The sequence below is a fragment of the Symphalangus syndactylus genome, chromosome 5, assembly GCF_028878055.3.
Source record: "Symphalangus syndactylus isolate Jambi chromosome 5, NHGRI_mSymSyn1-v2.1_pri, whole genome shotgun sequence".
In the NCBI taxonomy this organism is placed as follows: Eukaryota; Metazoa; Chordata; class Mammalia; order Primates; family Hylobatidae; genus Symphalangus; species Symphalangus syndactylus.
Window position 1 is genome coordinate 77,660,000 of NC_072427.2, and position 26,305 is coordinate 77,686,304.

The following is a 26,305-nucleotide window of genomic DNA, read 5'->3' on the forward strand; positions in this document are numbered from 1 at the left end:
CGGACCTTACAAGCGGAGAAAAAAATCTGTAAGAGAATCTAAAACATTTTTTGAGGAAGTCATCGGAAAACATATCCTAGTTGACCCTCCCATCGTATGTTGGCTAAAAATAGAAAGCCTCGACTCTCAGAATAGGAGATTGAGTTTGAAAACTGTGAAGACATAGAAGGGGTTTTATTAAAATTCAGTCTGCAAGTCATCGTCGGCCTCAGCAATTTCCTCATTCCAGAGAGGGTGTTTCTGAAATTCTGTAAACGTCTGAATTTGTTTCTGTGTCTAAACAGAGAAGTCCAGTGTTTTTCCACTTTTGACTTAACGTAAGAATTTCTTATATTGAGATAGACACACTTCTGGGATTGGCGTGCAAGTGTATAAGGGAGTGATAATTAGGCAGAACTCAAAAAAAAAATCTGCTGAGACCTTTAGATCTTCAGTCTAACACTCTCCCAACTGAGCTATTTCAGCTACTCTAAGCACGCACCATTGGACATTTCTTCAAAATATAAAAACTGTCATTTGTAGGGTGAGTGCATTTTCTAATGCCTAATTCTTTTTTGTTCAATATCAATACAAAAATTAGCCAGGGGTGGTGGCGCGCGCCTGTAATCCCAGCTACTCCACCCCGCTGTACTCCAGCCTGGGCGACAGAGAGAGACTCCATCTCGCTCTGTTGAAGTGAGAATCGATTGAGCCGGGGAGGCCGAGGTTGCAGCGAGCCGAGATTGCACCACTGCACTCCAGCCTAGGGCAACAGAGCGGTACCCTGTCTCGAAAATAACAACAACAAAGAGTTGTTATGCACCAGTGGGCAGACCACAATTTTAAAAGCTCTAAGGAAGAGGCCAGGAGGGGTGGCTTACGACTGTAATCACAGCACTTTGGGAGGCTGAGGCAGGCGGATCACGAGGTCAAGAGATCGAGACCATCCTGGCCAACATGGTGAAACCCCGTCTCTAGTAAAAATACAAAAATTAGCTGGGCGTGGTGCTGCGCACCTGTAGTCCCAGCTACTCAGGAGCCTGAGGCAGGAGAATTGCTTGAATTTGGGAGGTGGAGGTTGCAGTGAGCCGCCATCGCACCACTGCACTCCAGCCTGCGAATAGAGCGAGACTCCATCTCAAAAAGAAAAAAAAAAAACACTGCGGAAGAGACAGAATGTACTGGAGGATATAGAGATCCTTTTATTCTTCCTTTTGTTGTCATTTAATTTTTTTTTTTTTAAGACACTCTCGCTCTATCACCCAGGCTGGAGTGCAGTGGCGTGATCTCGGCTTACTGCAACCTCCACCTCCCGGGTTCAAGCAATTCTCCTGCCTCAGCCTCCCTAGTAGATGGGATTACAGGCGCGCGCCACCACCCCTGGCTAATTTTTGTACTGATATTGAACAAAACAGAATTAGGCATTAGAAAATACACTTAGGCCGGGCGCGGTGGCTCATGCCTGTAATCCCAGCACTTTGGGAGGCCGAGACGGGCGGATCATGAGGTCAGGAGATCGAGACCATCCTGGCTAACACGGTGAAACCCTATTTCTAATAAAAATACAAAAAATTAGCCAGCCTGGTGGCGGGCGCCTGCAGTCCCAGCTACTCAGGAGGCTGAGGCAGGAGAATGTCATGAACCCGGGAGGCAGAGGTTGCAGTGAACGGAGATCGCACCACTGCACTCCAGCCTGGGCAACACAGCCAGACTCTGTCTCATTAAAAAAAGAAAGAAAGAAAGAAAGAAGAAAGAAAGAAAGAAAGAAAGAAAGAAAGAAAGAAAGAAAGAAAGAAAGAAAGAAAGAAAATACACTCACTCTACAAATGACGGTTTTTATATTTTGAAGAAATGACTAAGGGTGTGTGCTTAGAGTAGCCATAATAGCTCAGTTGAGAGAGCGTTAGACTGAAGATCTTAAAGGTCCCTGGTTCAACTCTAGGTTTCAACCAGTATATTTTGCGTTCTGCCTAGTTATCACTCCCTTATACAATACTTGCACGCCAATCCCAGAAGCATACGTATATCCAATTTTTAGGGGTTTTTGAAAGTCTGATAAAGGTAGTGTACATGTTTGTATCACTCTCTTCTTTGTATATTCCACTGATGTCTTCCACGAAGTGCTGCCATTACGTAAATTATTTAAAAAAAAAAGACTTTAGAGAGAATCTTGCTCTGTCGCCCAGGCTGGAGTGCAACGGCGTGATCTCGGTTCACTGCAACCTCTGCCTCCCGAGTTCAAGCTGTTCTTGTGTCTCAGCCTCCCAAGTAAGCTGAGATTACAGGCCCCCGCAACCATGCCCAGCTAATTTTTGTATTTTTAGTAGGGACGGGGTTTTGCCATGTTGGTCAGGTTGGTCTTGAACTCCTGACCTCAGGTGATCCACCCGCCTCGGCCTCCAAAAGTGCTGGGATTTCCGGCGTGAGCCACTGGGCCCGGCCTTATTTAAGTCTTAAACTTAGGAAGTTATTAATTTTAAAACCTAAGAAATTCCAATGTGTTATACGCTGTGGCATTTACAAGTCACTTTTGATTTGATATTATTTATATGTATTGGGTGGGGGTATTTTTAAAACACGAGAAATATAAAAAAAAGAAACATACAATGAAGTAACTATTATACTGTATGAGCATATATATGGGAATGTGCTGTATGCAAGAAACACTTTGAAATTAGAAAAACCCAGGTTTGTGTCTTGAGTCAACTCCATCATTAAACTGCTGGAAAAAGAACTTTTTTTTCTTTCTTTTTTTTTAGGCAGGGTCTCACTCTGTCATCCAGGCTGGAGTGCAGTTATACGATCAGAGCTCACTACAGCCTCAACCTCCCTGGGCTCAAGTGGCTCCCCATGTCAGCAGCCTGAGTAGGTGGGACTACAGGCAAGCACTACCATCCCTGGCTAATTTTTTTTTTTTTTTTGGTATTTTTTTGTAGACACTGGGTTTCACCATATTGCCCACGCTGGTCTTGAAATCCTGGGTTTAAGCAATCCACCTGCCTAGGCCTCCCAAAGTGCTTGGATTACAGGTGGGAGCCATTGCACCAGGCCCAGTTACAAGAACATTCTAAATTTTCTGGCTGAGAAGACATTTCTTCAGCCTGGCAACCTTTTCTGGAATTTCCAAATCTTAAGCTGTTTCCATCTTTGTATCCATGAAAAAAGAAATATATGTATTTCTATATGAATTATTCTATCAAACATTCACGAGGGGCCCTAGAATACTGAAAATGAAAACAAATGGGCAGCAAAGTCATCAAGACTCAGGTGCATATGCCCTATTTTCCCTTTTTCACTTCAACTCCTCTCTTGAAATTCTGTGTTGGGATAATAGATCTTTTTTTGGTCATTTTGATTTTTTTTCTTTCAAATTACTGCTTCAGTTTCAGTGTTGCTTTTCCCTAACTTCTGCATACCCTGTGAGGAGAAAATAATCTGCAGTACTCCACCATGAGAACTGCAGCAAGTTGCAAAAGGAAAATTAGTACCAAATGAGAAGCAACCTCAGGGTAGGGACATTGACTACAGAAACTGGGAATCAGATACTTTATCCTTTAGGTCACTGAGGCTTTCTCAACTCAGAAGCTTGTGTTTTATTTCATTAAGAAATATTTGACTAGACAAAGAGTAACATTGAATGTTTTCTTGCTTAATGCAGCAATGAGTCCTTTACATTCTGTTGAAATGGAAGGCCTAGTGTAATTCCAAGCATGATTTGTCTGCCATTCAATGGCTTAAAAATGAGGTTAATAATGATTTTGTAAGATGGGATGTTGTAAAGATCAAAGGAGATCATGCATAGAAATGCATTCCGTCAAGTTCACTGATGGTATGAAACTTAATTACTGGCAGATCATGCTCCATGTTCCTTGCCTCTGGGATTCTCCCAGAACAGCACCTAAATAGATAACATCATCTCTAGACAATTTTGTCCAATCAAGAGACAATACAAGTCATAAATGACAGCCATTTTGTAGTGTTAGCTATTGCAGTAGTCACATTAAAAAAAAAAAACAGTATTTATATTTTTATATCATTTCAATTTTTATTTTAGATTTGGGGGTACATGTGAAGGTTTGTTACAAGGGTATACTACGTGATGCTGGGTAAATTGCATGACGTTTTGAGTGCAATTGATCCCATCACCCAGGTAGTAGGCACAGTACCCAAGAAGTAGCTTTTCAAGCCTTTCTGCCCTTCTTCCCACCCCTCCCCATTGTCCCCAGTGTTTGTTGTTGCCATCTTTTATGTCCAGTTTCAATAATATATTTAAACCACTTTGTATATCCAAAAACTTATTTTAAGAAGCTATCAATTATAAAATTATTAGTGAGATATTTTATATTTAAAAATAATGTTACACATCTTTGAAATCTGATGCATATATATATATATATATATATATTTTTTTTTTTTTTTTTTGAGAGGCAGTCTTGCTCTGTCACCCAGGCTGGATTGCAGTGGCATGATCTTGGCTCACTGCAACCTCTGCCTTCTGGGTTCAAGAAATTCTCCTGCCTCAGGCTCCCAAGTAGCTGGGATTACAGGCGTCCACCACCATACCTGGCTGATTTTTGTATTTTTAGTAGAGACAGGATTTCACCATGTTGGTCAGGTTGGTTTTGAACTCCTGACCTTGTGATCCACCCACCTCGGCCTCCCAAAGTACTGGGATTACAAGCGTGAGCCACTGCACCTGGCCAAATCTGATATATACTTTACACTTACAACACATCTTAACTTGGACTGGGCAGTTTCAAGTATTCAATAGCCAATGTGGTTAATGGTAACCATATTGGACAGTGCGGGTTTAAACAGATACCTTATATATTTTTAGGTTTTCTGAATTAAGTATGTTTCACATGAGGGTGTTCTGTCTTCAGAATTAAATGTTTAATTCCTCAGAGGAATTCTGTGTTAAATGAGATCATCCTTCAGTTTTCACACAAAAATGCGTTTCAATCATGTTGTTGGTAGTCAGAAGAGAGCTACAGATATTTAAGTATTTAAAATTCTCCCCTTTTCAAGAGGCAAACAAAAAAGCACACCTTCATGTTATGATGAATTCCAAAGAATCCAGTAGACATCCAGGTTTCTCTTTGTGCAACATGACATAATGATGGAGTGTTTCTGCAAACTGTCCTAATATTACTTCTACAGCATCAAAGAGTCAAGATAATCTCCCTAGCATTTACATGCACACACACACCGACAGGCAGACAAATACACATGCACACATACCAGTTTTGTGTGTAACACTTCTCTTATCTCTTATTCAGTGAAACCTAGCATTCAGTGCTTCCTATTTTTATTCTAGAAATTCCATCAGCCAACCGAAAGGACAAGCCTGCCACGTAACCTGCTATTTTCTGCCAATTTAAAAAGGGATCAACATTATTTTATGAATGTTGGCAAAGGCTCATATATAGGTAAATCAGAATGAGAAAGAGTTAATAGTCACTAGAAATTTGTTGTCAGGAAATTGATTTTCTTCTCATCTTCTTACGTAGTTCAAAGAACACAGTCCTAATCATGATAAATAATGGTAAATACCAGGGTTCAAGAACATAGAGGAGCAAATTTTTTTTAACAAATATCATGAATAGGTTTGTAATTCCCAAATCTGAAAGGACCCTTTTTAGGCTTTATCCACCCTCCGTGCAATGTTTCTACTACTACTAATACAAATCCCAGGCTGGAGACAGAGTCAATTGCCTGAGTTCTCTGTGTAACATCCTCACAGTGTGCCCCACAGACACACTGAATTGAGCATGAGCCAAGCTAACTTATCGTCTTCATCATCCAATCTTTCTCCCATTACTTAAAGAGTTGTTAAAAAACTCCCCTTTTCTGCACCTCCTTCTGTTTGGTAATAGCCTGCTTGTTTTTCTAAACCACTTTCCCCCTGTACCTCTTAAATCCTGTTTCTACTTATTTTTGATCTCACCCTCATAATTCAACGCTTCTGGTCATCCCCAGAGGTGTTGTTTCCCTCACACCTTATGAATTTTTCTTTTCTTTTCTTTTTGTTTCTGTTACAGGGTCTCACTCCATCACCCAGGCTGGAGTGCAGTGGTGTGATCATAGCTCCCTGCAGCCTCCAGCTCCCGAGGTCAAGTGATCCTCCTGCCTCAGCCTCTGGAAGAGCTGTGAGTACAGGTGCAGGACACCATGCCAGCTAAAGACCCTTATGATGAAATGCTGAGTGCATCTCTCTCAGGTTTTCTTCTGACTGTGACTTTCCTCAATCAAATCTAACCTTTAATATTCCAGCTGAGTAAACGACAAATATGAAGTATTTTAGGTAAGAAAAAGCTGAATTTCAATAGCTTTGTGTCATCTCTGAAAGAAATCAAAAGAATGAAAAACCAGAATTTGATTCCTTGCCAAGCATAGCAGAAGAAGGAGGTCCTAACAAGTCAACATTTTAAAGCCACAATGGAAACTTCTTGTGGCGGTTATCTGACACTTTTCTAACATTTTGCTTTCAATTTCAAGTCCTATACAGTATACTAAAGAATCTGTGTCCTCTCATTAGTACCTACTATCTTCTTCTCAGAGCAGCTCTTCTCAGAGCAGACGCTCCATAATACCACTGCTTCCAGCATGCTCACGGAGCCAGTCTCAGAAAATGAAAGTTACCTCCTGAAAATTATTACAAAAAGGCCCTTCAGGAAGGGGGTGTGGCTCAGAGGTAGAGTGCATGCTTTGCATGTATGAGGCCCCCGGTTCGATACCCGGCACCCCCAAATGGTGGTTTTCTCTGGCAATGCTCAAAGCTAATTCTCAAGCAACATAGCCTTCGGCCTCTTCACCTTTTTCTATCCTATTTCTGCACGTATACAGAGTAAAAACGTAATCCAATGGATTACCTTCACTTATCTCCCATCTCTATACTGTAAGCCTGGACATCACCTAAGGCGATTGCAATGGCAGAAGGAAGAGGAGAAAGAAATGAGGGGGAAAAAGGAATGAGGTCCCAACAGGGTCTCTTGAACGCAAACAAAAGCGTGCACATCCACAGGCGGCTCACTTTGCCTGCAGTTTTGTACTATGATTAAAGAGAAGTTTTGTACTATGATTAACTGAGAAGAAGAAGGGGAGAAAAGTGCCCCGCAGGCATTCTGTTTTTGTCGTTGTTTTTGTTTTCTGAGCCAAATCCAGAGTCAAAGCATCTGTCCACTGATTTCTCTCCCTGCTGACCTGCGCAGACAGCACAGCCACAAGTGCGATCCAATACTGAGAAAAGGACTGCTGTGGCTCTCCAGCCGCTTGAGATGGGAGTGGCAGGACTCTGGACAACCGAACGAAGACTGTCGGGGGATTAGAGGCCTTCAACACGGAAGGAGCGGAAATCAACATGGATCAACACATTCCCTACTGATATTCGATACTATTGATTCATTTTCCTGTATTTCCTCAGTCACTCCATTTTCCTCATTAAAATAAAACCTTGGGGTGCGGTCGCGGTGGCTCATGCCTGTAATCCCAGCACTTTGGGAGGCAGAGGCGGGTAGGGGGGATCACCTGACGTCGGGAGTTCGAGACCAGCCTGACCAACGTGGAGAAACTCCGTCTCTACTAAAATACAAAATTAGCCCGGCGTGGTGACGCATGCCTGCAATCCCAGCTACTCAAGAGGCTGAGTTGGGAGAATCGTTTGAACCCGGGAGGCGGAGGTTGCAGTGAGCTGAGATCTCGCCATTGCACTCCAACCTGGGCAACAAGAGAGAACCTCCGTCTCAAAATAAAATCTAACAGAACAAAATATAAAACATTGCCTGGAAACCTCTGTTAACAGCAAACAGAGGCCCTGTATGAAAAAGCAGAGAAAGCTTTTCTGCCACAATGGAAAATAGATGCAAAGTAAAGGTGAGTAAATTGCAGGTGTGTTGGCACTTCTTCTGATTTAAAAAAAAAATTCTCAGTTCTTTCTCTGTTATTCCTATCACATCTGCTTTGTATGACCAGGGAACTCCAGGAAATCCTATCTACTGATGACACATTTTAGGGGCTCCCAGTGCTGCATGTTTCAAAACTGCTGTCCTCTGTGTATATGTTTGCTGCTGAATAAAAAGTGTCTTTGAGAGGCAACAGAGTACGACGTTTGTCATCAGTCCACCAGTCTAACACTCTATCAGGCTAGGCTGTCCTTACTTCTTGATTCTTTTGTTCAGTGGAAATATCCATAACAAGCATACAGGAGGGATATTGTCTAGTGAAACCTGTTTAGCTTAAGACTGGCTGTGTGCCCCAGGGGCCAATCATATGTTTGTTATAAGATACATTTTTTTTTTAAGGAAGGTAATGCAGACATTTTCTTTTCATTTCATACTTTTTTTTTTCCCTTCTATCGACGGGTTCTCTCCAGGCACTTTAAGCAAATAGCAGCATGTTAGTCACAGTGGACACTGCATAGGAGAGTAAGGGGTGAGGGATTAGGGTTCTACAAGCAGAAGGCCAAATTCCAGGCCCAACCTCAGATCTATTGAATCAGAATTGCTGAGGGTGGGGCCCAGCCGCCTGTGCTTGAATAAGCCCTCAAGTGACTCTGATGCTAAAGTTTGGGAAGCACTGTTCTAGAGGTTTAAGAAGGGGGTCCAGGACCAGGCACCTGCTGAGGAGGAAGAGTTGTTCCCGGGGTTCTCTGCCTATTCTCAAGCAAAAACTCAAACCACCTAGGAAAGCCAATGAGGTTTGTATTTGCCTTACATAAGGGATGGGGGTGGATTTATTATCTCTTTGACACCGTCAATATGTTAGGTGATTTTTGTGGTCACACACAAGAGACTCTGATTTTCCTGTAGAAGAACTCACCAGAGTTCTTGTGAGCCAAGATACTCTTTCAAGACAATTTTCTTTATTTCTTTCCTTTCTTATCATTCTACCCTCCCTTCTCTTTCTCTCTTCTTTCTCTTTCTCTTTCTTTTTCTTTCTTTCCTTTTTTCTTTTTCTTTTTCTCTTTCTCTCTCTCCCTTTCTTTTTCCTCATTTCTTTTTTCTTTTCCTTTCTCTCTTTATCTCTTTCTTTCTCTCTTTCTCTCTCTCCCTTTCTTTCCTTTCCTCTCATTTCTTTTTTTTTCCTTTCTTTTTTTTTTTTTTTGGAGGCAGTGTCTCACTCTATCACCCAGGCTGGAGTGCAGTGAAATGATCTCGGCTAACTGCAACCTCTGCCTCCTGGGTTCAAGTGATTCTCCTGGCTCAGCCTCCTGAGTAGCTGGGATTATAGGTGTGCATCACCATGCCCAGCTAATTTTTAATAGAGGTGGGGTTTCACCACGTTGACCAGGCTGGTCTCGAATTCCTGACCTCAGGTGATCTGCCCCCCTTGGCCTCCCAAAGTGCTGGCATTACAGGCATGAGCCACTGTGCCTGGCCACCGATTCTGTCATTCCTTTGTCACATAAAAAGTAAAAACATGACCCAATTCATTGCCTTTAGTGCTCTCTTATTTCTATTTCTATTTGGTCAGCCTCTGTACCAGCCAAAGCAACTGACACAGCAGGAGATGAAACGAGGACACATGAGCCAGCTTTTATAAGATCTCTGCGTCATGTTTCACTGTCAACAGTAAAACTATTTGCCTAGCCCTAGTTCGGAAAGATTATCTTCCATGTTTTTTCCTTAAAGTTTTATAGTTCTACATTTTACATTCATATCTGTGATCCACTTTAAGTTCACTTTTGTGAAGGCATGAGACTTATTTTTCTTTCATGGAATTACTACTTATGCAATTTTGTCAAAAACCTGTTGAGAATATTTGTGTGGGTTTATTTTTCCATTCTCTCTATTAATCCACATGCCCATCTCCTTGCCAATACTATACAGTCTTAATTACTGTAGTAATAATACAATAGTACAAGAATACAACCATGTAATACAATAGTCTTGAAATCAGGTAGACTGCTTGTTCCTCCTAGATTTTAAATAATTATTCTAATTCCTTTGACTTTGTGGGAGAAACCTGGTGGGAGGTAATTGGATCATTGGGGGTGGCTTCCCCCATACTGTTCTGGTGACAGTGAGTGAGTTCTCTGAGATCTGACGGTTTTATAAGTGTTTGGCAAGTTCCTCTTTTGCTCATAGTTCTTTCTCCTGCTGTCATGTAAAGAAGGTCCTTGCTTCCCATTTCCCTTTTGCCACGATTGTAAGTTTCCTGCAGCCTCCTCAGCTGTGTGAAACTGTCACTCAATTAAACCTATTTCCTTTATAAATTACCCAGTCTCGCCCAACACAGTGGCTCACGCCAGTAATCCCAGCACTTTGGGAGGCTGAGGCGGGCGGATCATGAGTTCAGGAGTTCCAGACAAGCCTGACCAATATGGTGAAACCTCGTCTCCACTAAAAATACAAAAATTAGCCGGGTGTGGTGGCCTGCACCTGTAGTCCCATCTACTCAGGAGACTGAGGCAGAATAGTCACTTGAACCCAGGAGGCAGAGGTTGAAAGTGTGCCACTGCACTCCAGCCTGGGCGACAGTGCAAGACTCCATCTAAAAAAAAGACAAAATTACCCAGTCTCGGATAGTGTTGTCATAGCAGTGTGAAAACGGACTAATACACATCCTGTCTTTTTCATGACGTACATTGTTAGCTGTTCTCTATTCCTATTTTTCTGAGACTTTTTCTCATGAGTAGCTATTGAAGTTTGACAAATGCTTTTTCTACTTTAATATGATCGTGTGATTTTATTTTTCAGCCTGTTAATGTGATGGATTGTTGCGGGAAGTCAGGGATCCGAACAGAGGCACCAGCTGACGCTGCAGCAGAGGAACATAAATTGTGAAGATTTCAGGAACATTTATTGGTTCCCAAAATTAATACTTTTTAATTTCTTATGCCTATCTTTACTGCAGTCTCTGAACATAAATTGTGAAGATTTCATCGACATTTATCACTTCCTCAATCAATACTCTTATAATTTCCTATGCCTGTCTTTACTTTAATCTCTTAATCTCATCATCTTCATAAACTAAGGATGTATGTCGCCTCTAGACCCTGTGATGATTGTGTTAACTGTACAAATTGTTTGTAAAACATGTGTGTTTGAACAATATGAAATCTGATTGTAAAACATGGGTGTTTGAACACTATGAAATCAGGGCACCCTGAAAAAGAACAGAATAACAGCAATTTTCTGGGAAAAAGGAAAGATAACCATAAGGTCTGACTGCCTGCAGGGTTGGGGAGAATGCAGCCATATTTTTCTTCTTGCAGGGAGTCTATAGACAGGTGTGTGAGTACAAGAAATATCACTGAATTCTTTTCCCAGCAAGGAATATTAATAATTGATAACACTGGGGAAGGAATGCATTCCCAGGGGTAGGACTATAGACGACTGCTCTGGGAGTGTCTGTCTTATGTGGTTGAGAGAAGGGATGAAATATGCCCTGGTCTCCTTCAGTGCCCTCAGGCTTACTAGGATTGGGAAATTCTAGCCTGGTAAATTCTAGTCAGACTTGTTGTCTGCTCTTAAACCCTGTTTCCTATTAAGATGTTTATCAAGACAATGCATGCCCAGTGGGACATGGACCCTCACCAGTAATTCTAATTTCACCCTTGCCTTGTGATCCTGCTCTGCCCTTTTGCCTTGTGATCTTTTATTGCCCTTTGAAGCATGTGATCCCTGTGATCCACTCCCTATTTTTACACCCCTCCCCTTTTGAAATCCCTAATAAAAACTTGCTTGTTTTGTGGCTCAGGTGGACATCACGGAACCTGCCGATATGTGATGTCACCCCCGGAGACCCAGCAGTAAAATTTCTCTCTTTGTACTTTTTCTCTTTATTTCTCAGACAGGCCGACACTTAGGGAAAAATAGAAAATAACCTACATTGAAATATTGGGGGCTGGTTCCCCTGATAGTGGATTGCAATGATTGTTTCTAAATTTACCTAGTCTTACATCTCTGGAATAAACCCCACTTGGTCATGGTGTATAATGCTTCTTATATATTGCTGAATTCCATTTAATAATATTTTGGTAAGTATTTATGCAATACTCATTGTTTTGTACCGTATTTACCTGGTTTTGGCATCAGGATGCTATTACCTTCATAAATAAATGGAAAGTTTTCTGTCCTCTTCTGTTTTCTTCAGAATAGATTGTGTAGATCTTGTTTTGATTCTTTAGGCACTTCTTTTTTTTTTTGAGATGGAGTCTCGCTCTGTCGCCCAGGCTGGAGTGCAGTGGCATGATCTCGGCTCACTGCAAGCTCTGCCTCCTGAGTTCATGCCATTCTCCTGCCCCAGTCTCCGGAGTAGCTGGGATTGCAGGTGCCTGCCACTATGCCCCATTAATTTTTTGTATTTTTAGTAGAGACCGGGTTTCACCATGTTAGCCAGGATGGTCTCAATCTCCTGACCTCGTGATCCACCTGCCTCGGCCTCCCAAAGTGCTGGGATTACAGGCATGAGCCCAGCCAGATTCCTGATTATTTTTTAAATTTATGTTACAAATTAATTCCCTTAATAGTTACGGGGTTATAAAAAATGTATTGCATATTGAGTTAGTTTTGCTAATTTTTGTTTTTCAAGAAATTAATGTATCTCATCTAAATTTTCAAATTTGTGTGTAAAGGGTTATTCATAGTGAGGCAGAAATTTAAAAATAAATACGCATTCATTCACTCCAAGAAAAGTAACAGGCAAACAAAGGTTAAAAAGAAAAGAAACAAGTTTTCCTCTGCTTAGCAGCTCATTTCAAGGACAGTTATAACACTGTCCGAAAAGCCAAGGCCAAAGGAATGAGTTCCAGACACACGCAACCCCTGTCCTGCCCCCCAAGAGCAAGGTTGAAGGGAAAAAAAAGAGAGAAAGACAAATTCCTTTAGTGTTACTCCTTTCCCTGGCTTCTTAAGCATAACTATGTTTTACAAATGTCTGTATTTAGCCAGTTCTTGTTTTTCTTTTGATGCAGCTGCAAGGCCACAAGTTACGCACTGTATGATTAACTGCCTTTGTTTTGCTTATAAAAACTCCCTCTCTGTCTTTGTTCAATGTTCAGCTTTTTTTGTTTGCTTTGTTTTGAGACAGAGTCTCCCTCTGTCGGCCAGGCTGGGGTGCAGTGGCATGATCTCGGCTCACTGCCACCTCTGCCTCCTGGGCTTAAGCAATTCTACCTCAGCCTCTCGAGTAGCTGGGATTACAGGTGTGTGCCACCATGCCCAGCTAACTTTTGTATTTTTAGTAGTGATGGGGTTTCACCTTATTGACCAGGCTGGTCTAGAACTCCTGACCTCAGGTAATCTGCCCTCCTTGGCCTCCCAAAGTGCTAGGATTACAGGCGTGAGCCACCAGGCCCAGCCAGTGCTCAGCTTTTTGGATGTGAATCCACTGAGCGGGTTCATACCTTAAAATAAAGATCCTACTGTTCTCCCATATCAGCCTCTCCGTTCGTCAGCTTACCATAACAGTAGTATTCTCTTATCCTAATATATAAAAATAATATTAGGATATAATATATCATACTACATATGATATATAAAATATTACATTAATAATATATTATGTTAATATTATATAATAAATAACATAATTATAAATATTTACTTATTAACAATTTATATTATATATTATTTATTTATATTATTAGGATATAATATATCCTTATATATTATTATGATATAATATATTTTTTATATGTATATATTCCTAATAATCTTGAGGATGCTTTTCTTTCCTAATTTTTTAACCCTAGCTTCCCTCTTCCCTTTCCCTGACAGCTGGTGCTTGGCTCCTCTCCACCTTCTCTCCTGTTTATTTCTAAATGAACTTTTCACAAAAGTGCAGGGCACTCCTAGTATCGTTTATGTACATTTTAAGCACTATGTTGAGATTCAGATGTAGCTGTTATTTTAATTTCCACATCACTTTCCATTTTTTTTTTCCTTCTCCACATGCTCGACTTTAAACATTTCTGCAGCATAGGCTGAGTCTGGGCCCAACTGGGGAGAGATGTGAGGCCAGATAAACCTAGAGTAGAGAAATGTTGTTTCCTGCCTGGGAAGCCTCCGACCTTACAAGGGGGAGAAAAAGGTCTGCGATAGAGTTTCGCTCTTGTTGCCCAGGCTGGAGTGAAATGGTGCTGTCTCTGCTCATTGCAACCTCCACCTCCTGGTTCAAGCGATTCTCCTGCCTCAGCCTCCTGAGCAGCTGGAATTACAGGCACCCACCACCACGCCCAGGTAATTGTTTTTTTAAATGCTGGTATTATAGGCGTGAGCCACCGCACCCAGCTAAGTTTTTCAAAGCAAGTCATCCAAAAACATATCCTTTTGACGTCAGCAGTATCTATAGTGGTATCCCCTTTTTATTCCTGATATTGGTAACTTGTGTCATCTCTCTTCCTAAAATTTCTCAGTTTTACTGGAGGTCTTCCTTTATTTATCTTCTAAAGGAACTAGCTTTTTGTTTGTTTTTCTTTTTTTGTGTGTGTTCAGTTTCATTGAAGTTTGCTCTTATTTTTATTGTTATCTTTTGTCTATTTGCTTTGGGTTTATTTTGCTTTTTTCCCACCTGGGCTCTTCAAGTAAGAGCTTGAGACTCTTTTTTTTTTCTAATGTATGCAGTTAGTGGTATACATTTCTCTCTCAGTGTTTTTATTTAGGTTATCTTGAAAATTTTGATATATGGTGCTTTCATTTTTATTCAGGTTAATTTATTTTTTGATATCTACTAAGGCTTTCTCTTTGTCCTGTGTACTATTTACTAGTGCGTTGTTCATTTTCCAAGTTTTGGATATTTTTCTGTTGTCTTTCTGTGATTGACTTTTAGTTTGATTTCATTGTGGTCAGGGATCATACCGTATGAATTAATGCTTTTAAATTTGAGGTTTGTTTTATGGCCCAGGATATGTTCTATCTTGACCTGTGTTCTGTGTGTTCTGCTTTTCTTGTGTGGACTCTTCTTTAAATGTTGACTGAATTCTGTTAGCTGAAGATGATTTTGAGTTCTTCAATATCTTTGCTGATTTTCTGTTAGTTCTTCTACCAATTATTTTGAGAGAAGTGTTGAAGTCTCTAATGTAATTGTGGATTTGTCTATTTTTTTAAAATTCTTTTTTTCTTCACATATTTTGCAACTCTGTTTGGTTTATACATATTAAGGATTGTTATGTCTTCTTGGTGGATTTTTAAATTTCTTTCTTTGTTCTAAAGTTTATTTTAGGCCAGACGTGGTAGCTCACGCCTGTAATCCCAGCACTGTGGGATGCTGAGGCAGATAGATCACCTGAGATCAGGAGTTCGAGACCAGCCTGGCCAACATGGCGAAACTGTGTCACTACTAAAAATACAAAAATTAGCCAGTCGTGGTGGCACATGCCTGTAATTCCAGCTACTTGGGAGGCTGAGGCAAGAGAATCACTGGAACCCTGGAGGCAGAGGTTGCAGTGAGCAGAGATCACGCCATTGTACTCTAGCCTCAGTGACAAGAGTGAAACTCTATCTAAAAAAATAAATAAATAAATAAAGTTCATATTATATTAATATACTCACTTTTGCTTTCTTTTAATTAGCATTTGAATGTTATACATTTTTATACTCTTAATTTCAAACTGTCTGTATAATTATATTTGAAATAAGTTTCCTGTAGACAGCATTTAGTTGGATCATATTTTCTAATCTACTCTTAATCTCTGTCTTTTAATTGGTACCTTTAGATCATTTACATTGAATGTAATTATTGATATGTTAGGGCTTAAATCTAGCAGTTTGTTTTCTATTTGTACCCTGTTACTACCATTTTGTGGGGATATGTATGCATGTATGTATGTATGTATGTATTAAAGCCTTCTTTATGGACTACTTGTATACTTCTTAGAATTTCGTTGTCATTTATCTGTAGTGTTTTTTTTTGTGTGTGTGTTTTTTTTCTCCTGCCTCAGCCTCCCAAGTAGCTGGGATTACAGTCATGTGCCACCATGCCCAGCTAATTTTTGTAGTTTTTGTAGAGACAGGGCTTCGCCATATTGGCCAGGCTGGTCTCGAATACTTGACCTCAGGTGATCCCCTTGGCCTCCCAAAGTGTTGGCATTACAGGCATGAGCTGCCATGCCCATCCTATCTGTAGTGCTTTTAAATGATCTCTTTATATAACTCTTTTAGTGATTTTTCTAAGTATTACATGGTATTTATTTAATTTATCACTGTGTACTGGTGTCATTATTTTATCAGTTAAAGCGACATGTGTCATATTTACCTCCCTTTTTGTCACTTTTCTTCTCCCATTTGTAATATAATTGTCTTAAATTATTTCTTCTACATACATTTAGAACCACACGGGACCATGTTATACTTTTTTTTTTTTTTTTTTTGAGACCGTGTCTCACTCTGTCGCCCAGGCCTGAGTGTAGTGGCACGATCTCGGCTCACTGCAACCTCTGTCTCCCAGGTTTAAGTGATTCTCCTGCCTCAGCCTCCCGAGCAGCTGGGACTACAGGCATGTGCCACCACACCTGGCTAACTTTTTGTATTTTTAGTAGAGACGGGGTTTCACCATGTTAGCCAGGCTGGTCTTGATCTCCTCACCTTGTGATCTGCCTGTCTTGGCCTCCCAAAGTGGTAAGATTACAGGCATGAGCCACCACACCTGGTCATGTTACACTTTTTGCTTCAACTGTTAAATACAATTTAGAAAGCTCAACAGAAAAAGGAAAATTTATTGTTTTTACCCATTTTTTTCTTGCTTACCATGTTCTTTCTTCTTTCCTGATGTCAATGATTTCTTCTTTTATCATTTCTTTTCTGTCTGGAGAAATTTAGCTATTTTTTAAAGGATAATTCTGCTAGCAGCTAATTATCTTAGTTTTCTTTGCTCTGAAAATGTCTTGATTTCTTCTTCAGTTCTAAAGGATATTTTCTCTGGATATAGAATTCAGAATTAACAATTCTTTTCTTTCCATCCTTGAAAACTGTTGTGCCACTCTTTCTGACCTCTGTGATTTCTGATAAGATACCCACTGTTAGGCAAATTGGTTTTCTTTATAGTAAGGTGTTTTGTCTCTTTTGTTGCTTTTAATATCTCTTTATCTGTTTTTAGAGTTTAGAAATTTTGATTGATTTTGTTTTCAGTCAACCGTTGAAGGAGATTCTTCTCTAAAAAATAAATAAAAATGCAAATCTCCAGGTCAACAATCTCTAAAATAGTTTAGATTTCTGTATTCTGGTGTTTGGAAAACAAGTTCACTAAGGCAATCCCTTAGGGCTGGTAATTTCATGATGTAAATCATTCCACATTTGTAAAGCATAAAGTAATAAAGTTTTAGTCACTGCACAAACAAGTATCTGAACCTCTTCCTGTGCTTAATTGGTATAAACTATCTAGGGCGGCAGTGCCCCACCTTTTTGGCACCAGAGACCATTTCATGAAAGACAATTTTTTCCATGGATGAGGGAGCAGGGCCTGGGGGGATGATTGGGGATGATTCAAGCACATTAGATTTATTGTGCACTTTATTTATATTGTTATTACATTGTAATATATAATGAAATAAGTGTCCAACTCACCGTAATGTAGAATCACTGGAAGCCTTGAGTTTGTTTTCCTGCAACTAGATGGTCCCATCTGGCAGTGATAGAAAACAGTGACAGATCATCAAGCATTAGATTCTCATAAGGAGCCCACAATCTAGATCCCTTTCATGTGCAGTTCACAATAGGGTTTGGGCTTCTATGAGAATGTGATGCCTCCGCTTACCTAGGAGGCAGGGGAGCTCAGGTGGTCATAAGAGCTATGGGGAGTTGGTGTATAAGTACAGATGAGGCTTCACTGGCTGTCCTGCCACGCTGCCCGGTACCTGGTCTGTGTACTGGAGGTTGGGGACTCCTGATCTAGAGTAAAATAGATAAAGAGTTCGCCTGAACAGGGACTTGAACCCTGGACCCTCAGAATAAAAGTCTGATGCTCTACCAACTGAACTATCCAGGTACTCGCTCATCTTTTTCCACGGAGTATCTAATCTAAATTTCTTCATTTGTTCCGTTCATTTTATGTTTCATGTTGGGATTTGTAAATCATGTTACTTGAATTCTCCTCATTTCGAAGACCCTGTTTAAGAGAGACATTATAATCGCTAGGAACATTTTCCTTTTCTCTTTTTAAACATCTCCTTTCTGTAGATTTTCGTAACCTGAGATGGGGCGTCTTCTACGTAAAGCACTGCGGAGTTGCTAGATACAGAGGGTTTCATTCTCGCCAATTAGCTGCAACCTAAACTTCTGGAGGCAATAGTGGAGCTGCTTTTGTTAGTATCCCTCAGTATTATCTTCTAGGTCTTTCTTGCAGGCTTTGCAGGCAGAGGGGAAGAGAGACGAAGGAAGAAGAGTTTGAAGATGCAAGAGAACATTCCATAATGGACCCCTTTCTGTTGGTAGATGAAACTGCCAGCCAGGCATCACGTTGGCAAGTGGACCTCAGACCCGCGGTCTGGCTGGCCAGAGAGGGAAAACCGCGTGTCTTTTGGTTCAGCATTCAGTGCCACTTTTGCTGGTCACAGTCTGAAGGTTTTAGAAATAGTGATGTTAAACACAGCAGGCCTTTTTCTGCCAGATATTCATTCTCCAAACACCGATAGACAAAGGCAGTAATTAATAATGGATCTTTTCTTTCTTTTTTCCTTGTTTTATTTTTAAATATATTTTTTCTTCATCTATGGATCTTTTTAAAATTTTTAATTTTTATGGTTGTATAATATATGTGTGTGTGTATATATATATATATGATACATGGGATATTTTAATGCAGGTATACAATGTGTAATAATCATATTAGGAAAAACGAAGCATCCATCACCTCAACACCATATCATTTTCTTCTTCTTCTTCTTCTTCTTCTTCTTCTTCTTCTTCTTCTTCTTCTTCTTCTTCTTCTTCTTCTTCTTCTTCTTCTTCTTCTTCTTCTGCTGCTGCTGCTGCTGCTGCTGCTGCTGCTGCTTCTTTCTTCCTCTTCTTCTTCTTCTTTCTTCCTCTTCTTCTGCTTCTCCTTTTTTTTTTTTTTGACACAGAGTCTCGCTCTGTCACCCAGGCTGGAGAGCAGTGGCAGGATCTCGGCTCACTGCAAGCTCCGCCTCCCAGGTTCATGCCATTCTCCTGCCCCAGCCTCCCTAGTAGCTGGGACTACAGGTGCACGCCACCACGCCCAGCTAATTTTTTTGTATTTTTAGTAGAGACGGGGTTTCACCATGTTAGCCAGGATGGTCTCGATCTCCTGACCTCGTGATCCACCTGCCTCAGCCTCCCAAAGAGCTGGGATTACAGGTGTGAGCCACCGAGCCCCGCCAACACCTTATCATTTCTTTGTGTTACAGACATTCCAGTTATAATCTTTTAAGTTATTTTTAAAGGTACAATAAATTTTTGTTGACTGTAGTCACCCTGTTGTGCTATCAAATGGTAGATCTTATTCAGGCTAACTCTATTTTTGTATCCATTAACCATCTCACTGCCCCCTCCAATGCCCTTTCCAGCTCTGGTAACCATCCTTCTACTCTCTGTCTCCATGAGTTCAATTGTTTTATTTTTGGCTTCCACAAATGAGAGAGAATATGTGAAGTTTTACTTTCTGTGCATGTCCTTAACATGCATAGACTTTTACATAACATAATATCCTCTAGTTTGTGGAGGAAAAGTTACATATTAAATTTGAACTCAGTTGAACATGGACACAAACAATGGTCACCAAATCCTGGAACATGTTGTATGAGCCCCTTGAGGTGTTCATCCAGTGCTGTTGTGGAGAAATCTCTATTTCAATCTCTTCCTATTTATTAGTTATTGAAAAATAACAGACAATTGCAAAAAAAGCTGACCTTTTTGTGTTCCTTGAGCCCAGTCTCGAAAGGCCCTCGTGACTGGGCCTCATGCCAAACAACTTGTTACAATAAGAGCTAGGGTCCCAGACCGCACCAAAGCTTCATGAGACCTCTTTTCCTCTGTGGACAGACGAGTGGCCGACTCTGGAACCCGGGCTGTTGCTTCCCGGTCTGGTGATGAATCTTTCATAGTCTGGTGAGTGTGTATATATATATATATATATATTTCCCTTCTCCCATTCCCATTGCAATTTGCTTATTATATCATTTGTTTATTATATCTGCATTGCCATTTATGTGGGATAAAGGTTATTTACCCTTAAAGGTATTGTGTGTGTCTTTTCTTCTCCCCCCTCGCGTTTCCCGCACAGAACATAGTTCCATCCACTTTGCAAATGACCAGATCTCATTCTTCTCATGGCTGAGTAGTACCCCGTTGTGTATACATACCACATTTACTTTATTCATTTATCTGTTGATGGGCACTTAGGATGATTCCCAATCTTGGCTACTGTGAATAGTGCTGCAATAAAGATGAGAGTGTAGATATCTTTTTGGTATAAAAACTTCCTTTCTTTTGGGTACATGCCTAGCAAGGGCATTGCTGGAATATATGGTAATATTTTTATTTTTCAGAGGAACCTCCATACTGTTCTCCACAGGGGTTGTACTAATTTACATTCCCACCAAGAGTGTACTAGGGTTCCCCTTTCTCCACATCCTTGCCTGTCTTTTGGTTGAAAGTCATTTTAACTTGGGTGAAATAATATTTCATTTTAGTTTTGATTTGCATTTATTTGATGATCAATGGTGTTGAGCACCTTTTCATACATCTATTTGCCATTTGTATGTCTTCTTTTAAAAGACACATAGACAAAAGAATTGCAAATAGATATATGAGTAGAAAACCTTTATTTGCTGAGTTTTCTTTATCCTTTCCTTTCACAGTAGCCCCCAACCCCAACACACACACACACATGCACACACACACACACACACACACGTCAGGTTAATAACCAGACCATAAGGGGCTGCAAACCTTAGTTCTTTCTGTGTGTGAGAGTGAACGTTTGCTGTACACTGGATCACACCTCACAGGAAATGCTGAGTTTTCCAAATTCTAAAGTTAAGAAGATTATTAGGGTCATGCGGGTTTTTATTACGGGTTTTTGTAAAATGGCTAAAGTAGCTACATTGGAAGATTCTTTGTCTAAAAGTCTAATACATCCCCCAATTTGATTCAGGGCTTGGCATGTTGTCTGGTTTTATCTAAATAAATAAATAAATGCTATTTTTTTCAAAGCTCAATTATAGAAGCCTTTATCTACAGACACCCTCCTCCATCCATTTCCTCAGTGAAATTATCTAGACAGACTGATATAGAGAGATTAAGAATGTCATGCTTTCAAATATCTCTTGGATTCCTCACAAAATACTTTTGTTAGAAATATTTAAAATGTTTAAAGGAATCTTGCCTGGAACACTTCAGATAAAAATCAAAAGTCACCAGAGAAAATATTGAAAGGCTTTGGAGAGGAAATGGTATCACTGGTATAAACAAACATTTTATACAATTTAATAGCTTCTTAGTATTATTCTTTCAAATCTCAGTGCCAATCCTTTTTAGCATCCTCCTGAAGAAAGAAAATTCAGGCTACTTTGGATATACTTTGCATAGGGTAGCCCTGCTCCGCAAAGAGTGGGTAAAAATAAATAAATAACTATAACAATAAATAAATAAATTTCGATGGTTTTGCTCAGTCTGCCAACCTTACTAACTGTGCCAACTTTACTAATTGCTGCCTATGTCTGCCAGTTAACTTTTCCTCCTCCAGACTGAACAAAAAATGCCAGTTTATTTAAATTTTTTAGATTTTGAGATTTTGTATTGCTATTCTTTGGGCACAAAATCCACAAGCGAGAAGGTGAGGAACCAAAACTGAGAACAATCTCAAAACACCTGAATAAGTTTGAGTCTGTTGGAACAAAAGTCCTGATAGGGCATCTTGCCCAAAGTGGAGCTGGATTCTTCAGCATTGATTAGAGCAAGTAGCCTCCCCAAACTGGATCACACCAGAAACCATTATTCAATCCAATGCTCCTCATAGGATGCTTTCTGAGAAAGAAACCGACCTACCTAAATCAGTTTCATAGGGAACAGCGGAAGACATTTCCTTGGTCTACCCAGACCCATCTAGTCCGGCCACAGAACTAGCGTTCAGTGGTCTCAAACATGGGTCATTACTTGATAAATTAGTGTACATAGGATATACCATCCAAAATATGGCCTAAACAAATCTTGAATTTTGAGTGGAGAAAGCTGGAGAAAATGGTGTACAAAGGATCCAGGAGAAGTTTAGGGCTGAGAGATGCATCCCTCTGTGAAAAGGAAATAGGACTGGGCACTGGAAAAGTGAAATAGTTTCTTCCCAATAACTCGTCATTTCCACGAAGCCAAGAAGATGTGAAAACTGGGGGAATCTTCATTTGGTTTACTTTACAAACTTGTTTTTTTTTTTTTTTTTTTTTTTTATCTTTGCTACCCTATCAATACACGGGACATAGCTGGGGAAAGAGTCACAAAAAATCACCCTGGATGGTTTTTGGATGAATCCAAAGGTGAACTTAGAGCAAACAACCTTTAGGCAAAATACTTGGGGCTTTTCTGACAAAGGGGAGCTTTTTTTTATTATTTCAACTTTCATTTTAGATTCAGGTAGTACAGTGCAGGTTTGGGACAAGGGTGTATTGCATGTTGCTGATGTCTGGGGTACGATTGAACCTGTCACCCAGGTAGTGAGCATAATACCCAACAGGCAGTTTTTCAATCCTTGCCCCCCTCCCTACCTCCCACCTCTTACTGTCGCCAGTGTTTTTTTCCCGGGGGAGCTCTTGCTTAAGCTTACAGGATTTTCTCCCTGGGGGAAGCACCATCGTATCTTTAAGATGGAAAAGGTCAAAATATATCAAACAACGACGTTCCCTCTTATGCTGTCATGTCCACTCCTTCATTGCAGACTTGAGTTCTTGGCTCATATTTCTGTACCCGAACTTGCATCATCATTATTATGGTAATCAATTTATGGTACCATCAATTTATGGTAACTTAGAGAAGAGAGCATTCAAAGAAGGCAAAGGTGTCACTTTTGATCATCTCGCAGTTTATAATTCTAAAGAATTGCTATTAGGAATTTTAGATGGAGTTTTATTCCTCCTGGGTGCCTCCTCCCCCGCCTTTCCCCACCCCTCTTCAAGTTGTTAAATCTCCAATTAAGAAGTTAAAGGTTTGAAAACAGAAACTCATAGTTTCCTCACTGCACTTCCGTATTCATATTTGAAATCCAGCATTTGTGTGTGGCCAGTGTGGCCTAATGGATAAGGCGTCTGATTCCAGATCAGAAGAGTAAGGGTTTGAGTCCCCTCGTGGTCGTGTCCTTGCTCTATTGTCAGGAAACATCTTCACTTTCTGCATGTTTCCTTGAGCTTTCTACAAGCTGGTTAAAAAAAAAAAAAGGCCTTTGGAAACTTGAAATGAAGAGAATGTTGACAAAAAGCAAGAACCCAACCCAGTGAGCAACCTGTGTACTGACTATTAAAGTGCACTTTCTACCTGGCATGGGTACTACCAGAGGCATTCGTAATTTGGAATGGGCTTGTTTTTTCCAATTTATGGTCTTGTCCTACCTGTTTCATGAATTTAACAAACACACACAAAAGTACCTTTTTTTTTTTTTCTTTTAGACAGAGTCTTGCTCTGTCACCCAGGCAGGAGTGCAGTGGCACGATTTCAGCTCATTGAAAACTCGGCCTCTTTGGGTCAAGCAATTCTCCTGCCTCAGCCTCCCAAGTAGCTGGGATTACAGGCGCCCGCCATAAAAACCAGCTAATTTTTGTATTTTTTTTTTTAGTAGAGATGGGGTTTCATCATATTGGCCAGATTGGTCTCAAACTCCTGACCTCAGGTGATCCGCCCACCTCAGCCTCCCAAAGTGCTGGGATTACAGGCCTGAACCACCGCGCCTTTCATTTTTTTCTGAGTCTCACTCTGTCTCCCAGGCTGGAGTGCAATGGCACAATCTCTGCTCACTGCAATCTCCGCCTCCCGGGTTCAAGCGATTCTCCTGCCTCAGCCTCCCGAGTAGCTAGGAGGCACAGGCCACCACGCCCGACTAATTTTTGTATTTTTTTTTTTTTTTTGAGACGGATTCTCACTCTGTCGCCCAGGCTGGAGTGCAGTGGCACAATCTCGGCTCACTGCAAGCCCTGCCTTCCGGGTTCACGCCATTCTCCTGCCTCAGCCTCTCCGAGTAGCTGGGACTACAGGCGCCCGCCACCACGCCTGGCTAAATTTTTTGTATTTTTAGTAGAGATGGGGTTTCACCATGGTCTCGATCTCCTGACCTCGTGATCCGCCCGCCTCGGCCTCCCAAAGTGCTGGGATTACAAGCGTGAGCCACCGCGCCTGGCCTAATTTTTGTATTTTTAGTAGAGAAGGGGTTTCACCATGTTGGCCAGGCTGGTCTCGAACTCCTGACCTCAAGTGGTCTGCCCGCCTTGACATCCCAAAGTGCTGGGATTGCAGGCGTGAGCCACTGCACCTGGCAGAAAAGTACCATCTTAATAGTAAGGACTCTCATAATAGTAGGAGTATTAGGTGCAGGGTATATGGGAACTCTAATATCTTCTAAATTTTTCTGTAAGTCTAAGACTGTTCGACAATTATACTCTATTTATAAAATATAAATGATTTTTTTAAAAGATACACAGTCATGTATTTAAAAAACTTAGAGCAAAGATTTTGCCCTAGAAAGCAAATGTAACTCTAACAGGGTTCTTGTACTGGTTAATATCCACGTTAAAGATGATGATGACTTACAGGGCCTATGCCATTTTCTCTGATTTCTACGATTTCCTTATTACTCTCACACAATCTTAAATAAAACAGTAAACAGAAAAATAAAATCGTTCCAGACCTTGGTTAATAAAAGCAGAAACAAGGAGGAGAACGAGGAGGAGAAGGTGAAGGAGAAAGAGAAGAAGAAAAAGAGGAAGAAGTCACAATCAACGAAAGTATATTACCAAGAAAAGGAAGTTTCTATCCAAAACTTTCTTTGGGCTCTCAAAACTCCAGAGTCAAACCTTGTTAATAAATTTCCACAAAAATCTGAAGGTCACAAATCCAAATCCTAGGAGAAAAAACTTTCATGAAAATGTCGTGATAAAGGCTCAGTTACAACAACCTGGAACTCATGTGGTTGGGACACTCACTCAAGCTCATAGTTTTGAAGGATGTCCAGAATTCAAAAACCAAGTACTCAAAGAATGCACTATTATCACAGTAAGAGTGTAGCAACCCTATCAGCAAAATGAGCCAGGGCCCTCTAAGAAATCTCACAGGACCCATATATTGCTGAGGAAAAGTGGCATTTACTCGTATCTGAAAAAACAAAACTGAATGTATGCCTTGCTTGAGCAGGGGTGAACTACAAACAGAAATGCAGTCTCTTGGCAAACAAACAAAACAAGAAACAAAACAAAAAGACAGGATATGCATAGGAGTTTAATTCTGAAGTGAAATTAAATTCACATAAATCAGCCTTTTGGGTGGTACAAAGTAGAGACGGGTGTGAATTGTTCCTAGATTGACATACAAACAAAGCTCTTTTTTTTTTTTTTTTTTTAAATGTCTCGCTCTGTCGCCCAGGCTGGAGTGCAATGGTGCAAACTGTGATCTCAGCTGACTGCAACCTCTGCCTCCTGGATTCAAGCGATTCTCCTACTTAGCTTCCTGAGTAGCTGGGACTACAGGTGCATGCCAGCACACCCAGCTAATTTTTTTGTAATTTTTATAGAGACGGGGTTTCACCATGTTGGCCAGGATGTTCTCTATCTCCTGACTTTGTGATCCTCCCACCTCGGCCTCCCAAAGTGCTCTGATTACAGGCATGAGCCACCATGCCCGGCCTTACAAATCTCTTTCACTTAGGAACTACTGAGTTAAAATAAATGTGGGTGCTAAATTCCAATTTGGCCCGGGCATGGTGGCTCACGCCTGTAATCCCAGCATTTTGGGAGGCCGAGATGGGTGGATCACCTGGGGTCAGGAGGTCAAGAGCAGCCCGGCCAACATGGTGAAACCCTTTCTCTACTAAAAACACAAGAATTAGCTGGGTGTGGTGGCATGCACCTGTAATCCCAGCTGCTCAGGAGGCTGAGACAGGAGAATCACTTGAACCCAGGAGGTGGAGGTTGCAGTGAGCTGAGATCAGGCCACTGCACTCCAGCCTGGGTGACAGAGTGAGACACTGTCTCAAAAAATAATAATAAAAATAAAATAAATAAATTCCAATTTGTTGCTGTGAATTCATGGTTAATTATGCAAAAGTGGAATATTCTATTCTTAATTGACTCAAATTAAAATTTCATTTAAATGTCAAGTTTTAAGATACCAAGATTGAGTGCTGATAGTATTGTTATTACTTGAGCACAAACTCCTGGATTCAGTTCTCCTGTTCTGGT

The 26,305-nt window shown here is 40.7% G+C and overlaps 2 non-coding genes across 2 annotated transcripts; one reads left to right on the forward strand and one right to left on the reverse strand.

Moving 5' to 3' along the window:
- Positions 1 to 6,656: 6,656 nt before the first annotated feature.
- Positions 6,657 to 6,728, forward strand: TRNAA-UGC (transfer RNA alanine (anticodon UGC)). Its single transcript has one exon. It is a non-coding gene; the product is annotated as a tRNA-Ala (tRNA).
- Positions 6,729 to 17,831: 11,103 nt separating this feature from the next.
- On the reverse strand, positions 17,832 to 17,904 carry TRNAK-UUU (transfer RNA lysine (anticodon UUU)). Its single transcript has one exon. It is a non-coding gene; the product is annotated as a tRNA-Lys (tRNA).
- Positions 17,905 to 26,305: the final 8,401 nt, after the last annotated feature.